General features: G+C 40.1%; 20 non-coding genes across 20 annotated transcripts; all 20 read right to left on the bottom strand.

Moving 5' to 3' along the window:
* Positions 1-359: 359 nt before the first annotated feature.
* Positions 360-432, bottom strand: TRNAR-UCG (transfer RNA arginine (anticodon UCG)). Its single transcript has one exon. It is a non-coding gene; the product is annotated as a tRNA-Arg (tRNA).
* Positions 433-675: 243 nt separating this feature from the next.
* On the bottom strand, positions 676-748 carry TRNAR-UCG (transfer RNA arginine (anticodon UCG)). The gene has a single exon. It is a non-coding gene; the product is annotated as a tRNA-Arg (tRNA).
* A 90-nt stretch (positions 749-838) lies between these two features.
* On the bottom strand, positions 839-911 carry TRNAR-ACG (transfer RNA arginine (anticodon ACG)). The gene has a single exon. It is a non-coding gene; the product is annotated as a tRNA-Arg (tRNA).
* Positions 912-978: 67 nt separating this feature from the next.
* Positions 979-1051, bottom strand: TRNAL-AAG (transfer RNA leucine (anticodon AAG)). The gene has a single exon. It is a non-coding gene; the product is annotated as a tRNA-Leu (tRNA).
* A 90-nt stretch (positions 1052-1141) lies between these two features.
* Positions 1142-1214, bottom strand: TRNAR-ACG (transfer RNA arginine (anticodon ACG)). The gene has a single exon. It is a non-coding gene; the product is annotated as a tRNA-Arg (tRNA).
* A 229-nt stretch (positions 1215-1443) lies between these two features.
* On the bottom strand, positions 1444-1516 carry TRNAP-UGG (transfer RNA proline (anticodon UGG)). Its single transcript has one exon. It is a non-coding gene; the product is annotated as a tRNA-Pro (tRNA).
* A 558-nt stretch (positions 1517-2074) lies between these two features.
* Positions 2075-2147, bottom strand: TRNAR-UCG (transfer RNA arginine (anticodon UCG)). Its single transcript has one exon. It is a non-coding gene; the product is annotated as a tRNA-Arg (tRNA).
* Positions 2148-3476: 1329 nt separating this feature from the next.
* TRNAP-UGG (transfer RNA proline (anticodon UGG)) lies at positions 3477-3549 on the bottom strand. The gene has a single exon. It is a non-coding gene; the product is annotated as a tRNA-Pro (tRNA).
* A 395-nt stretch (positions 3550-3944) lies between these two features.
* Positions 3945-4017, bottom strand: TRNAR-UCG (transfer RNA arginine (anticodon UCG)). Its single transcript has one exon. It is a non-coding gene; the product is annotated as a tRNA-Arg (tRNA).
* Positions 4018-4107: 90 nt separating this feature from the next.
* TRNAR-UCG (transfer RNA arginine (anticodon UCG)) lies at positions 4108-4180 on the bottom strand. Its single transcript has one exon. It is a non-coding gene; the product is annotated as a tRNA-Arg (tRNA).
* A 548-nt stretch (positions 4181-4728) lies between these two features.
* Positions 4729-4801, bottom strand: TRNAL-AAG (transfer RNA leucine (anticodon AAG)). Its single transcript has one exon. It is a non-coding gene; the product is annotated as a tRNA-Leu (tRNA).
* A 79-nt stretch (positions 4802-4880) lies between these two features.
* On the bottom strand, positions 4881-4953 carry TRNAP-UGG (transfer RNA proline (anticodon UGG)). The gene has a single exon. It is a non-coding gene; the product is annotated as a tRNA-Pro (tRNA).
* A 547-nt stretch (positions 4954-5500) lies between these two features.
* TRNAR-ACG (transfer RNA arginine (anticodon ACG)) lies at positions 5501-5573 on the bottom strand. Its single transcript has one exon. It is a non-coding gene; the product is annotated as a tRNA-Arg (tRNA).
* A 79-nt stretch (positions 5574-5652) lies between these two features.
* Positions 5653-5725, bottom strand: TRNAP-UGG (transfer RNA proline (anticodon UGG)). Its single transcript has one exon. It is a non-coding gene; the product is annotated as a tRNA-Pro (tRNA).
* A 242-nt stretch (positions 5726-5967) lies between these two features.
* On the bottom strand, positions 5968-6040 carry TRNAR-UCG (transfer RNA arginine (anticodon UCG)). The gene has a single exon. It is a non-coding gene; the product is annotated as a tRNA-Arg (tRNA).
* Positions 6041-6130: 90 nt separating this feature from the next.
* On the bottom strand, positions 6131-6203 carry TRNAR-UCG (transfer RNA arginine (anticodon UCG)). Its single transcript has one exon. It is a non-coding gene; the product is annotated as a tRNA-Arg (tRNA).
* Positions 6204-7208: 1005 nt separating this feature from the next.
* Positions 7209-7281, bottom strand: TRNAR-UCG (transfer RNA arginine (anticodon UCG)). The gene has a single exon. It is a non-coding gene; the product is annotated as a tRNA-Arg (tRNA).
* Positions 7282-7676: 395 nt separating this feature from the next.
* TRNAR-UCG (transfer RNA arginine (anticodon UCG)) lies at positions 7677-7749 on the bottom strand. The gene has a single exon. It is a non-coding gene; the product is annotated as a tRNA-Arg (tRNA).
* A 5524-nt stretch (positions 7750-13273) lies between these two features.
* On the bottom strand, positions 13274-13346 carry TRNAR-UCG (transfer RNA arginine (anticodon UCG)). The gene has a single exon. It is a non-coding gene; the product is annotated as a tRNA-Arg (tRNA).
* Positions 13347-15440: 2094 nt separating this feature from the next.
* Positions 15441-15513, bottom strand: TRNAR-UCG (transfer RNA arginine (anticodon UCG)). Its single transcript has one exon. It is a non-coding gene; the product is annotated as a tRNA-Arg (tRNA).
* Between the last annotated feature and the right edge of the window lie 283 nt (positions 15514-15796).

Here is a 15796-nt window from a genome sequence, read left to right as displayed (position 1 = left end):
TATTTTCTTTTATGACGTATAAAAGACCTATAGAAATCAACACCGAGCTTGCCAGGATTCGAACCTGGAATCTTCTGCTCCGTAGGCAGACACGTTGTCCATTGCGCAACAAGCCAGTTAGAATCTAACAAAATGATATTGAAGCGTTGCAATATTAATAATTTGCCTGCTAGAAATCTGTTATAAATGTAAATAGCGAGCTTGCCAGGACTCGAACCTGGAATCTTCTCCTTCGAAGGCAGAGGCGTTATCCATTGCGCCACAAGCCCGATAGAGTCTGACAAAATGCTATTGAACAATTGCAAGATTATTTATTTGCTTTCTAATATATGCTAGAAATCTCTTATAAATTTAAATAGCGACCTTGCCAGGTCTCGAACCTGGAATCTTCTACTTCGAAGGCAGACGCGTTATCCATTACGCCACAAGCCCGTGCTTTGTATTACAAAACATTTTTTCCAAACATTGTATTTATATGATATTTTCTTTTATGACGTATAGAAGACCTATAAAAATCAACACCGAGCTTGCCAGGACTCGAATCTGGAATCTTCTGCTCCGTAGGCAGACACGTTGTCCATTGCGCAACAAGCCAGTTATAATCTAACAAAATGATATTGAAGCGTTGCAATATTAATAATTTGCCTGCTAGAAATCTGTTATAAATGTCAATAGCGAGCTTGCCAGGACTCGAACCTGGAATCTTCTGCTTCGAAGGCAGACGAGTTATCCATTACGCCACAAGCCCGTGTATTGTATTACAAAACATTTATTCCAAACATTGTATTTATAAGATATTTTCTTTTATGACGTATAAAAGACCTATAAAAATCAACACCGAGCTTGCCAGGACTCGAATCTGGAATCTTCTGCTCCGTAGGCAGAAGCGTTATCCATTACGCCACAAGCCCGTGCTTTGTATTATTTTTATACGATATTTTCTTTTATGACGTATAAAAGTCCCGTAAATATCAACACCGAGCTTGCCAGGACTCGATCCTGGAATCTTCTGCTCCTTAGACAGAAGCGTTATCCATTGCGCTACAAGCCCGTGCTTTGTATTACAAAACATGTTTTGCAAACATTGTATTTATACGATATTTTCTTTTATGACGTATATAAGACCCATAATTATCAACACCGAGCTTGCCAGGACTCGAACCTGGAATCTTCTGCTCCGTAGGCAGACGCGTTATCCATTGCGCCACAAGCCAGTTAGAGTCTAAAAAATGATATTGAAGCGTTGCAAAATTATTAATTTGCCTTCTAGAAACAGTTTTAAATGTAAAGAACGAGCTTGCCAGGACTCGAACTTGGAATCTTCAGCTTCGGAGGGTAAGCGTTATCCATTGCGCCACAAGCCCGTTAGAGTCTAACAAAATGATATTGAAGCGTTGCAATATTATTAATTTGCCTGCTAGAAACAGTTATAAATGTAAAGAACGAGCTTGCCAGGATTCGAACCTGGAATCTTCTGCTTCCAAGGCAGACGCGTTATCCATTACGCCACAAGTCCGTGCTTTGTTTTTCAAAACATTTTTTTAACAACATTGTATTTATAAGATATTTTCTTTTATGACGTATAAAAGACCTGTAAAAATCAACACCGAGCTTGCCAGGACTCGAACGTGGAATGTTCTGCTCCGTAGGCTGACACGTTGTCCATTGCGCCACAAGCCAGTTAGAATCTAACAAAATGATATTGAAGCGTTGCAATATTAATAATTTGCCTGCTAGAAACAGTTATAAATGTGATGAACGAGCTTGCCAGGACTCGAACCTGGAATCTTCTGCTTCGAAGGCACACGCGTTATCCATTGCGGCACAAGCCCGTTAGAGTGTGACAAAATGCTATTGAAGAATTGCAAGATTATTTATTTGCCTTCTATTATATGATAGAAATCTCTTATAAATGTAAATAACGAGCTTGCCAGGACTAGAACCAGGAATCTTTTGCTCCGTAGGCAGACACGTTGTCCATTTCGCCACAAGCCAGTTAGAGTCTAACAAAATGATATTGAAGCGTTGCAATATTATTAATTTGCTTGCTAGAAACAGTTATAAATGTGAAGAACGAGCTTGCCAGGACTCGAACCTGGAATCTTCTGCTTCGAAGGCAGACGCCTTATCCATTACGCCACAAGCCCGTGCTTTGTAATACAAAACATTTTTTCTGAACCATGTAATTATACGATATTTTCTTTTATGACGTATAAAAGTCCCGTAAACATCAACACCGAGCTTGCCAGGACTCGAACCTGGAATCTTCTGCTCCGTAGACAGACGCATTTTCCATTGCGCCACAAGCCAGTTAGAGACTAACAAAATGATATTGAAGCGTTGCAATATTATTAATTTGCCTGCTCGAAACAGTTATAAATGCAAATAATGAGCTTGCCAGGACTCGAACCAGGAATCTTCGGCTCCGTAGGCCGACACGTTGTCCATTGCGCCACAAGCCAGTTAGAATTTAACAAAATGATATTGAAACGTTGCAATATTAATAATTTGCCTGCTAGAAATCTGTTATAAATGTAAATAACGAGCTTGCCAGTACTCCAACCTGGAATCTTCTGCTCCGTAGGCAGACGCGTTATCCATTGCACCACAAGCCCGTTAGAGTCCGACAAAATGATATTAAAGCATTGGAATATTATTGATTTTCTTGCTAGAAACAGTTATAAATGCAAATAACGAGCTTGCCAGGACTCGAACCAGGAATCTTCTGCTCCGTAGGCAGACACGTTCTCCATTCCGCCACAAGCCAGTTAGAATGTAACAAAATGGTATTGAAGCGTTGCAATATTAATAATTTGCCTGCTAGAAATCTGTTATAAATGTAGATAACGAGCTTGCCAGGACTCGAACCTGGAATCTTCTGCTTCGAAGGCAGACGCGTTATCCATTACGGCACAATCCCGTGCTTTGTCTTACGAAACATTTTTTACAAACATTGTATTTATACGATATTTTCTTTTATGACGAATAAAAGTCCCGTAAATATCAACACCGAGCTTGCCAGGACTCGAACCTGGAATCTTCTGCTCCGTAGACAGATGCGTTATCCATTGCGCTACAAGCCTGTGATTTGTATTACAAAACATGTTTTGCAAACATTGTATTTATACCATATTTTCTTTTATGACGTATATAAGACCCATAAATATCAACACCGAGCTTGCCAGGACACGAACCTGGAATCTTCTGCTCCGTAGGCAGACGCGTTATCCATTGCGCCACAAGCCAGTTAGAGTCTAAAAAAATGATATTGATGCGTTGCAAAATTATTAATTTGCCTTCTAGAAACAGTTTTAAATGTAAAGAACGAGCTTGCCAGGACTCGAACTTGGAATCATCTGCTTCGGAGGGTAAGCGTTATCCATTGCGCCACAAGCCCGTTAGAGTCTAACAAAATGATATTGAAGCGTTGCAATATTATTAATTTGCCTGCTAGAAACAGTTATAAATATAAAGAACGAGCTTGCCAGGATTCGAACCTGGAATCTTCTGCTTCCAAGGCAGACGCGTTATCCATTACGCCACAAGTCCGTGCTTTGTATTTCGAAACATTTTTTCCAAACATTGTATTTATAAGATATTTTCTTTTATGACGTATAAAAGACCTGTAAAAATCAACACCGAGCTTGCCAGGACTCGAACGTGGAATCTTCTGCTCCGTAGGCAGACACGTTGTCCATTGCGCCACAAGCCAGTTAGAATCTAACAAAATGATATTGAAGCGTTGCAATATTAATAATTTGCCTGCTAGAAATCTGTTATAAATGTAAATAACGAGCTTGCCAGGACTAGAACCAGGAATTTTCTGCTCCGTAGGCAGACACGTTGTCCATTTCGCCACAAGCCAGTTAGAGTCTAACAAAATGATATTGAAGCGTTGCAATATTATTAATCGGCCTGCTAGAAACAGTTATAAATGTGAAGAACGAGCTTGCCAGGACTCGAACCTGGAATCTTCTGCTTCGAAGGCAGACGCGTTATCCATTGCGGCACAAGCCCGTTACAGTCTGACAAAATGCTATTGAAGAATTGCAGGATTATTTATTTGCCTTCTAATATATGATAGAAATATCTTATAAACGTAAATAGCGAGCTTGCCAGGACTCGATCCTGGAATCTTCTGCTTCGAAGGCAGACGCGTTATCCATTACGCCACAAGCCCGTGCTTTGTATTACAAAACATTTTTTCCAAACATTGTATTTATAAGATATTTTCTTTTATGACGTATAAAAGACCTATAAAAATCAACACCGAGCTTGCCAGGACTCGAACCTGGAATCTTCTGCTCCGTAGGCAGACACGTTGTCCATTGCGCAACAAGCCAGTTAGAATCTAACAAAATGATATTGAAGCGTTGCAATATTAATAATTTGCCTGCTAGAAATCTGTTATAAATGTAAATAACGAGCTTGCCAGTACTCCAACCTGGAATCTTCTGCTCCGTATGCAGACACGTTGTCCATTGCGCCACAAGCCAGTTAGAATTTAACAAAATGATATTGAAGCGTTGCAATATTAATAATTTGCCTGCTAGAAATCTGTTATAAATGTAAATAACGAGCTTGCCAGTACTCCAACCTGGAATCTTCTGCTCCGTAGGCAGACGCGTTATCCATTGCACCACAAGCCCGTTAGAGTCCGACAAAATGATATTGAAGCATTGGAATATTATTGATTTTCCTGCTAGAAACAGTTATAAATGCAAATAACGAGCTTGCCAGGACTCGAACCAGGAATCTTCTGCTCCTTAGGCAGACACGTTGTCCATTCCGCCACAAGCCCGTCAGAGTCTAACAAAATGATATTGAAGCGTTGCAATTTTATTAATTTGCCTGCTAGAAACAGTTATAAATATAAAGAACGAGCTTGCCAGGATTCGAACCTGGAATCTTCTGCTTCCAAGGCAGACGCGTTATCCATTACGCCACAAGTCCGTGCTTTGTATTTCAAAACATTTTTTCCAAACATTGTATTTATACGATATTTTCTTTTATGACGAATATAAGACCCATAAATATCAACACCGAGCTTGCCAGGACTCGAACGTGGAATCTTCTGCTCCGTAGGCAGACACGTTGTCCATTTCGCCACAAGCCAGTTAGAGTCTAACAAAATGATATTGAAGCGTTGCAATATTAATAATTTGCCTGCTAGAAACAGTTATAAATGCAAATAATGAGCTTGCCAGGACTCGAACCAGGAATCTTCGGCTCCGTATGCAGACACGTTGTCCATTGCGCCACAAGCCAGTTAGAATTTAACAAAATGATATTGAAGCGTTGCAATATTAATAATTTGCCTGCTAGAAATCTGTTATAAATGTAAATAACGAGCTTGCCAGTACTCCAACCTGGAATCTTCTGCTCCGTAGGCAGACGCGTTATCCATTGCACCACAAGCCCGTTAGAGTCCGACAAAATGATATTGAAGCATTGGAATATTATTGATTTTCCTGCTAGAAACAGTTATAAATGCAAATAACGAGCTTGCCAGGACTCGAACCAGGAATCTTCTGCTCCGTAGGCAGACACGTTGTCCATTCCGCCACAAGCCCGTCAGAGTCTAACAAAATGATATTGAAGCGTTGCAATTTTATTAATTTGCCTGCTAGAAACAGTTATAAATATAAAGAACGAGCTTGCCAGGATTCGAACCTGGAATCTTCTGCTTCCAAGGCAGACGCGTTATCCATTACGCCACAAGTCCGTGCTTTGTATTTCAAAACATTTTTTCCAAACATTGTATTTATACGATATTTTCTTTTATGACGAATATAAGACCCATAAATATCAACACCGAGCTTGCCAGGACTCGAACGTGGAATCTTCTGCTCCGTAGGCAGACACGTTGTCCATTTCGCCACAAGCCAGTTAGAGTCAAACAAAATGATATTGAAGCGTTGCAATATTATTAATTTGCCTGCTAGAAACAGTTATAAATGTGAAGAACGAACTTGCCAGGACTCGAACCTGGAATCTTCTGCTTCGAAGGCAGACGCGTTATCCATTGCGGCACAAGCCCGTTAGAGTCTGACAAAATGCTATTGAAGAATTGCAGGATTATTTATTTGCCTTCTAATATATGATAGAAATATCTTTTAAACGTAAATAGCGAGCTTGCCAGGACTCGAACCTGGAATCTTCTGCTTCGAAGGCAGACGCGTTATCCATTACGCCACAAGCCCGTGCTTTGTATTACAAAACATTTTTTCCAAACATTGTATTTATAAGATATATTCTTTTATGACATATAAAAGACCTATAAAAATCAACACCGACCTTGCCAGGACTCGAACCTGGAATCTTCTGCTCCGTAGGCAGACACGTTGTCCATTGCGCAACAAGCCAGTTAGAATCTAACAAAATGATATTGAAGCGTTGCAATATTAATAATTTGCCTGCTAGAAACAGTTATAAATGCAAATAATGAGCTTGCCAGGACTCGAACCAGGAATCTTCGGCTCCGTATGCAGACACGTTGTCCATTGCGCCACAAGCCAGTTAGAATTTAACAAAATGATATTGAAGCGTTGCAATATTAATAATTTGCCTGCTAGAAATCTGTTATAAATGTAAATAACGAGCTTGCCAGTACTCCAACCTGGAATCTTCTGCTCCGTAGGCAGACGCGTTATCCATTGCACCACAAGCCCGTTACAGTCCGACAAAATGATTTTGAAGCATTGGAATATTATTGATTTTCCTGCTAGAAACAGTTATAAATGCAAATAACGAGCTTGCCAGGACTCGAACCAGGAATCTTCTGCTCCGTAGGCAGACACGTTGTCCATTCCGCCAGAAGCCAGTTAGAATGTAACAAAATGATATTGAAGCGTTGCAATATTAATAATTTGCCTGCTAGAAATCTGTTATAAATGTAAATAACGAGCTTGCCAGTACTCCAACCTGGAATCTTCTGCTCCGTAGGCAGACGCGTTATCCATTGCGCCACAAGCCAGTTAGAGTCTAACAAAATGATATTGAAGCGTTGCAATATTATTAATTTGCCTGCTAGAAACAGTTATAAATGCAAATAATAAGCTTGCCAGGACTCGAACCAGGAATCTTCGGCTCCGTAGGCAGACACGTTGTCCATAGCGCCACAAGCCAGTTAGAATCTAACAAAATGATATTGAAGCGTTGCAATATTAATAATTTGCCTGCTAGAAATCTGTTATAAATGTAGATAGAGAGCTTGCCAGGACTCGAACCTGGAATCTTCTGCTTCGAAGGCAGACGCGTTATCCTTTACGCCACAAGCCCGTGCTTCGTATTACAAAACATTTTTTCCAAACATTGTATTTATACGATATTTTCTTTTATGACGAATATAAGACCCATAAATATCAACACCGAGCTTGCCAGGACTCGAACGTGGAATCTTCTGCTCCGTAGGCAGACACGTTGTCCATTGCGCCACAAGCCAGTTAGAATCTAACAAAATGATATTGAAGCGTTGCAATATTAATAACTTGCCTGCTATAAATCTGTTATAAATGTAAATATCGAGCTTGCCAGGACTAGAACCAGGAATCTTCTGCTCCGTAGGCAGACACGTTGTCCATTTCGCCACAAGCCAGTTAGAGTCTAACAAAATGATATTGAAGCGTTGCAATATTATTAATCTGCCTGCTAGAAACAGTTATAAATGTGAAGAACGAGCTTGCCAGGACTCGAACCTGGAATCTTCTGCTTCGAAGGCAGACGCGTTATCCATTGCGGCACAAGCCCGTTAGAGTCTGACAAAATGCTATTGAAGAATTGCAGGATTATTTATTTGCCTTCTAATATATGATAGAAATATCTTATAAACGTAAATAGCGAGCTTGCCAGGACTCGAACCTGGAATCTTCTGCTTCGAAGGCAGACGCGTTATCCATTAAGGCACAATCCCGTGCTTTGTCTTACAAAACAATTTTTCCAAACATTGTATTTATGCGATATTTTCTTTTATGACGAATATAAGACCCATAAATATCAACACCGAGCTTGCCAGGGCTCGAACCTGGAATCTTCTGCTCCGTAGACAGGCGCGTTATCCATTGCGCCACAAGCCAGTTAGAGTCTAACAAAATGATATTGAAGCGTAGCAATATTATTAATTTGCCTGCTAGAAACAGTTATAAATGCAAATAATGAGCTTGCCAGGACTCGAACCAGGAATCTTCGGCTCCGTAGGCAGACACGTTGTCCATTGCGCCACAAGCCAGTTAAAATTTGACAAAATGATATTGAAGCGTTGCAATATTAATAATTTGCCTGCTAGAAATATGTTATAAATATAAATAACGAGCTTGCCAGGACTAGAACCAGGAATCTTCTGCTCCGTAGGTAGACACGTTGTCCATTCCGCCACAAGCCAGTTAGAATGTAACAAAATGATATTGAAGCGTTGCAATAATAATAATTTGCCTGCTAGAAATCTGTTATAAATGTAGATAACGAGCTTGCCAGGACTCGAACCTGGAATCTTCTGCTTCGAAGGCAGACGCGTTATCCATTACGGCACAATCCCGTGCTTTGTATTACAAAACATTTTTTCCAAACATTGTGTTTATACGATATTTTCTTTTATGACGAATATAAGACCCTTAAATATCAACACCGAGCTTGCCAGGACCCGAACCTGGAATCTTCTGCTCCGTAGGCAAACGCGTTATCCATTGCGCCACAAACCAGTTAGAGTCTAACAAAATGATATTGAAGCGTTGCAATATTAATAATTTGCCTGCTAGAAATATGTTATAAATGTAAATAACGAGCTTGCCAGGACTAGAACCAGGAATCTTCTGCTCCGTAGGCAGACACGTTGTCCATTGCGCCACAAGCCATTTAGAATGTAAAAAAATGATATTGAAGCGTTGCAATATTAATAATTTGCCTGCTAAAAATCTGTTATAAAAGTAAATAGAGCTTGCCAAGACTCGAACCTGGAATTTTCTGCTTCGAAGGCAGACGCGTTATCAATTACGCCACAAGCCCGTGCTTAGTCTTACAAAACATTTTTTCCAAACATTGTATTTATACGATATTTTCTTTTATGACGAATATAAGACCCTTAAATATCAACACCGAGCTTGCCAGGACCCGAACCTGGAATCTTCTGCTCCGTAGGCAAACGCGTTATCCATTGCGCCACAAACCAGTTAGAGTCTAACAAAATGATATTGAAGCGTTGCAATATTAATAATTTGCCTGCTAGAAATATGTTATAAATGTAAATAACGAGCTTGCCAGGACTAGAACCAGGAATCTTCTGCTCCGTAGGCAGACACGTTGTCCATTGCGCCACAAGCCATTTAGAATGTAACAAAATGATATTGAAGCGTTGCAATATTAATAATTTGCCTGCTAAAAATCTGTTATAAAAGTAAATAGAGAGCTTGCCAAGACTCGAACCTGGAATTTTCTGCTTCGAAGGCAGACGCGTTATCAATTACGCCACAAGCCCGTGCTTAGTCTTACAAAACATTTTTTCCAAACATTGTATTTATACGATATTTTCTTTTATGACGAACATAAGACCCTTAAATATCAACACCGAGCTTGCCAGGGCTCGAACCTGGAATCTTCTGCTCCGTAGACAGACGCGTTATCCATTGCGCCACAAGCCAGTTAGAGTGTAACAAAATGATATTGAAGCGTTGCAATATTATTCATTTGCCTGCTAGAAACAGTTATAAATGCAAATAATGAGCTTGCCAGGACTCGAACCAGGAATCTTCGGCTCCGTAGGCAGACACGTTGTCCATTCCGCCACAAGCCAGTTAGAATGTAACAAAATGATATTGAAGCGTTGCAATATTAATAATTTGCCTGCTAGAAATCTGTTATAAATGTAGATAACGAGCATGCCAGGACTCGAACCTGGAATCTTCTGCTTCCAAGGCAGACGCGTTATCCATTACGCCACAAGACCGTGCTACGTATAGCAAAACATTTTTTCCAAACATTGTATTTATACGATATTTTCTTTTATGACATATATAAGACCAATAAATATCAACACCGAGCTTGCCAGGACTCGAACGTGAAATCTTCTGCTCCGTAGGCAGACACGTTGTCCATTGCGCCACAAGCAAGTTAGAATCTAACAAAATGATATTGAAGCGTTGCAATATTAATAATTTGCCTGCTAGAAATCTGTTATAAATGTAAACAACGAGTTTGCCATGACTAGAACCAGGAATCTTCTGCTCCGTAGGCAGACACGTTGTCCATTGCGCCACAAGCCAATTAGAGTCTAACAAAATGATATTGAAGCGTGGCAATATTATTAATTTGCCTGCTAGAAACAGTTATAAATGTAAAGAACGAGCTTGCCAGGACTCGAACCAGGAATCTTCGGCTCCGTAGGCAGACACGTTGTCCATTGCGCCATAAGCCAGTTAGAATTTAGCAAAATGATATTGATGCGTTGCAATATTATTAATTTGCCTGCTAGAAATCTGTCATGAATGTAAATAACGAGCTTGCCAGTAGTCCAACCTGGAATCTTCTGCTCCGTAGGCAGACGCGTTATCCATTGCACCACAAGCCCGTTAGAGTCCGACAAAATGATATTTAAGCATTGGAATATTATTGATTTTCCTGCTAGAAACAGTTATAAATGCAAATAACGAGCTTGCCAGGACTCGAACCGGGAATCTTCTGCTCCGTAGGCAGACACGTTGTCCATTCCGCCACAAGCCAGTTAGAATGTAACAAAATGATATTGAAGCGTTGCAATATTAATAATTTGCCTGCTAGAAATCTGTTATAAATGTAAATAACGAGCTTGCCAGGACTAGAACCAGGAATCTTCTGCTCCGTAGGCAGACACGTTGTCCATTGCGCCACAAGCCATTCAGAATGTAACAAAATGATATTGAAGCGTTGCAATATTAATAATTTGCCTGCTAAAAATCTGTTATAAAAGTAAATAGAGCTTGCCAAGACTCGAACCTGGAATTTTCTGCTTCGAAGGCAGACGCGTTATCAATTACGCCACAAGCCCGTGCTTAGTCTTACAAAACATTTTTTCCAAACATTGTATTTATACGATATTTTCTTTTATGACGAATATAAGACCCTTAAATATCAACACCGAGCTTGCCAGGACCCGAACCTGGAATCTTCTGCTCCGTAGGCAAACGCGTTATCCATTGCGCCACAAACCAGTTAGAGTCTAACAAAATGATATTGAAGCGTTGCAATATTAATAATTTGCCTGCTAGAAATATGTTATAAATGTAAATAACGAGCTTGCCAGGACTAGAACCAGGAATCTTCTGCTCCGTAGGCAGACACGTTGTCCATTGCGCCACAAGCCATTTAGAATGTAACAAAATGATATTGAAGCGTTGCAATATTAATAATTTGCCTGCTAAAAATCTGTTATAAAAGTAAATAGAGAGCTTGCCAAGACTCGAACCTGGAATTTTCTGCTTCGAAGGCAGACGCGTTATCAATTACGCCACAAGCCCGTGCTTAGTCTTACAAAACATTTTTTCCAAACATTGTATTTATACGATATTTTCTTTTATGACGAATATAAGACCCTTAAATATCAACACCGAGCTTGCCAGGGCTCGAACCTGGAATCTTCTGCTCCGTAGACAGACGCGTTATCCATTGCGCCACAAGCCAGTTAGAGTGTAACAAAATGATATTGAAGCGTTGCAATATTATTCATTTGCCTGCTAGAAACAGTTATAAATGCAAATAATGAGCTTGCCAGGACTCGAACCAGGAATCTTCGGCTCCGTAGGCAGACACGTTGTCCATTCCGCCACAAGCCAGTTAGAATGTAACAAAATGATATTGAAGCGTTGCAATATTAATAATTTGCCTGCTAGAAATCTGTTATAAATGTAGATAACGAGCATGCCAGGACTCGAACCTGGAATCTTCTGCTTCCAAGGCAGACGCGTTATCCATTACGCCACAAGACCGTGCTACGTATTGCAAAACATTTTTTCCAAACATTGTATTTATACGATATTTTCTTTTATGACATATATAAGACCAATAAATATCAACACCGAGCTTGCCAGGACTCGAACGTGAAATCTTCTGCTCCGTAGGCAGACACGTTGTCCATTGCGCCACAAGCAAGTTAGAATCTAACAAAATGATATTGAAGCGTTGCAATATTAATAATTTGCCTGCTAGAAATCTGTTATAAATGTAAACAACGAGTTTGCCATGACTAGAACCAGGAATCTTCTGCTCCGTAGGCAGACACGTTGTCCATTGCGCCACAAGCCAATTAGAGTCTAACAAAATGATATTGAAGCGTGGCAATATTATTAATTTGCCTGCTAGAAACAGTTATAAATGTAAAGAACGAGCTTGCCAGGACTCGAACCAGGAATCTTCGGCTCCGTAGGCAGACACGTTGTCCATTGCGCCATAAGCCAGTTAGAATTTAGCAAAATGATATTGATGCGTTGCAATATTATTAATTTGCCTGCTAGAAATCTGTCATGAATGTAAATAACGAGCTTGCCAGTAGTCCAACCTGGAATCTTCTGCTCCGTAGGCAGACGCGTTATCCATTGCACCACAAGCCCGTTAGAGTCCGACAAAATGATATTTAAGCATTGGAATATTATTGATTTTCCTGCTAGAAACAGTTATAAATGCAAATAACGAGCTTGCCAGGACTCGAACCGGGAATCTTCTGCTCCGTAGGCAGACACGTTGTCCATTCCGCCACAAGCCAGTTAGAATGTAACAAAATGATATTGAAGCGTTGCAATATTAATAATTTGCCTGCTAGAAATCTGTTATAAATGTAAATAACGAGCTTGCCAGGACTAGAACCAGGAATCTTCTGCTCCGTAGGCAGACACGTTGTCCATTGCGCCACAAGCCATTCAGAATGTAACAAAATGATATTGAAGCGTTGCAATATTAATAATTTGCCTGCTAAAAATCTGTTATAAAAGTAAATAGAGAGCTTGCCAAGACTCGAACCTGGAATTTTCTGCTTCGAAGGCAGACGCGTTATCAATTACGCCACAAGCCCGTGCTTAGTCTTACAAAACATTTTTTCCAAACATTGTATTTATACGATATTTTCTTTTATGACGTATAAAAGACCTATAAAAATCAACACCGAGCTTGCCAGGACTCGAACCTGGAATCTTCTGCTCGGTAGGCAGACACGTTTTCCATTGCGCAACAAGCAAGTTAGAATCTAACAAAATGATATTGAAGCGTTGCAATATTAATAATTTGCCTGCTAGAAATCTGTTATAAATGTAAATATGGAGCTTGCCAGGACTCGAACCTGGAATCTTCTGGTTCGAAGGCAGACGCGTTATCCATTACGCCACAAGCCCGTGCTTTGTATTACAAAACATTTTTCTGAACCATGTATTTATACGATATTTTCTTTTATGACGTATAAAAGTCCCGTAAACATCAACACCGAGCTTGCCAGGACTCGAACCTGGAATCTTCTGCTCCGTAGGCAGACACGTTGTCCATTGCGCCACAAGCCAGTTAGAATCTAACAAAATGATATTGAAGCGTTGCAATATTAATAATTTGCCTGCTAGAAATATGTTATAAATGTAAATAACGAGCTTGCCAGGACTAGAACCAGGAATCTTCTGCTCCGTAGGCAGACACGTTGTCCATTGCGCCACAAGCCAGTTAGAATCTAACAAAATGATATTGAAGCGTGGCAATATTAATAATTTGCCTGCTAAAAATCTGTTATAAAAGTAAATAGAGAGCTTGCCAAGACTCGAACCTGGAATTTTCTGCTTCGAAGGCAGACGCGTTATCAATTACGCCACAAGCCCGTGCTTAGTCTTACAAAACATTTTTTCCAAACATTGTATTTATACGATATTTTCTTTTATGACGAATATAAGACCCTTAAATATCAACACCGAGCTTGCCAGGGCTCGAACCTGGAATCTTCTGCTCCGTAGACAGACGCGTTATCCATTGCGCCACAAGCCAGTTAGAGTCTAACAAAATGATATTGAAGCGTTGCAATATTATTAATTTGCCTGCTAGAAACAGTTATAAATGCAATTAACGAGCTTGCCAGGACTCGAACCAGGAATCTTCGGCTCCGTAGGCAGACACGTTGTCCATTGCGCCATAAGCCAGTTAGAATTTAGCAAAATGATATTGATGCGTTGCAATATTATTAATTTGCCTGCTAGATATCTGTCATGAATGTAAATAACGAGCTTGCCAGTAGTCCAACCTGGAATCTTCTGCTCCGTAGGCAGACGCGTTATCCATTGCACCACAAGCCCGTTAGAGTCCGACAAAATGATATTTAAGCATTGGAATATTATTGATTTTCCTGCTAGAAACAGTTATAAATGCAAATAACGAGCTTGCCAGGACTCGAACCGGGAATCTTCTGCTCCGTAGGCAGACACGTTGTCCATTCCGCCACAAGCCAGTTAGAATGTAACAAAATGATATTGAAGCGTTGCAATATTAATAATTTGCCTGCTAGAAATCTGTTATAAATGTAAATAACGAGCTTGCCAGGACTAGAACCAGGAATCTTCTGCTCCGTAGGCAGACACGTTGTCCATTGCGCCACAAGCCATTTAGAATGTAACAAAATGATATTGAAGCGTTGCAATATTAATAATTTGCCTGCTAAAAATCTGTTATAAAAGTAAATAGAGAGCTTGCCAAGACTCGAACCTGGAATTTTCTGCTTCGAAGGCAGACGCGTTATCAATTACGCCACAAGCCCGTGCTTAGTCTTACAAAACATTTTTTCCAAACATTGTATTTATACGATATTTTCTTTTATGACGAATATAAGACCCTTAAATATCAACACCGAGCTTGCCAGGGCTCGAACCTGGAATCTTCTGCTCCGTAGACAGACGCGTTATCCATTGCGCCACAAGCCAGTTAGAGTCTAACAAAATGATATTGAAGCGTTGCAATATTATTAATTTGCCTGCTAGAAACAGTTATAAATGCAATTAACGAGCTTGCCAGGACTCGAACCAGGAATCTTCGGCTCCGTAGGCAGACACGTTGTCCATTGCGCCATAAGCCAGTTAGAATTTAGCAAAATGATATTGATGCGTTGCAATATTATTAATTTGCCTGCTAGAAATCTGTCATGAATGTAAATAACGAGCTTGCCAGTAGTCCAACCTGGAATCTTCTGCTCCGTAGGCAGACGCGTTATCCATTGCACCACAAGCCCGTTAGAGTCCGACAAAATGATATTTAAGCATTGGAATATTATTGATTTTCCTGCTAGAAACAGTTATAAATGCAAATAACGAGCTTGCCAGGACTCGAACCGGGAATCTTCTGCTCCGTAGGCAGACACGTTGTCCATTCCGCCACAAGCCAGTTAGAATGTAACAAAATGATATTGAAGCGTTGCAATATTAATAATTTGCCTGCTAGAAATCTGTTATAAATGTAAAAAACGAGCTTGCCAGGACTCGAACCTGGAATTTTCTGCTTCGAAAGCAGACGCGTTATCCATTACGCCACAAGCCCGTGCTTTGTATCACAAAACATTTTTTCCAAACATTGTATTTATACGATATTTTCTTTTATGTCGTATATAAGACCCATAAATATCAACACCGAGCTTACCAGGACTCGAACCTTGAATCTTGTGCTCCGTAGGCAGACGCGTTATCCATTGCGCCACAAGCCAGTTAGAGTCTGACAAAATGCTATTAAAGGATTGCAATATTATTTATTTGCCTGCTAGAAATGTGTTATAAATGTAGATAACGAGCTTGCCAGGACCCGAACCTGGTATCTTCTGCTCCGT

The sequence above is a fragment of the Phalangium opilio genome, unplaced genomic scaffold (assembly GCF_054372755.1).
Source record: "Phalangium opilio isolate 3A_F unplaced genomic scaffold, DU_Popi_V2 ptg000031l_1, whole genome shotgun sequence".
NCBI lineage: Eukaryota > Metazoa > Arthropoda > Arachnida > Opiliones > Phalangiidae > Phalangium > Phalangium opilio.
This window is presented reverse-complemented; position numbering and strand designations above follow the sequence as displayed.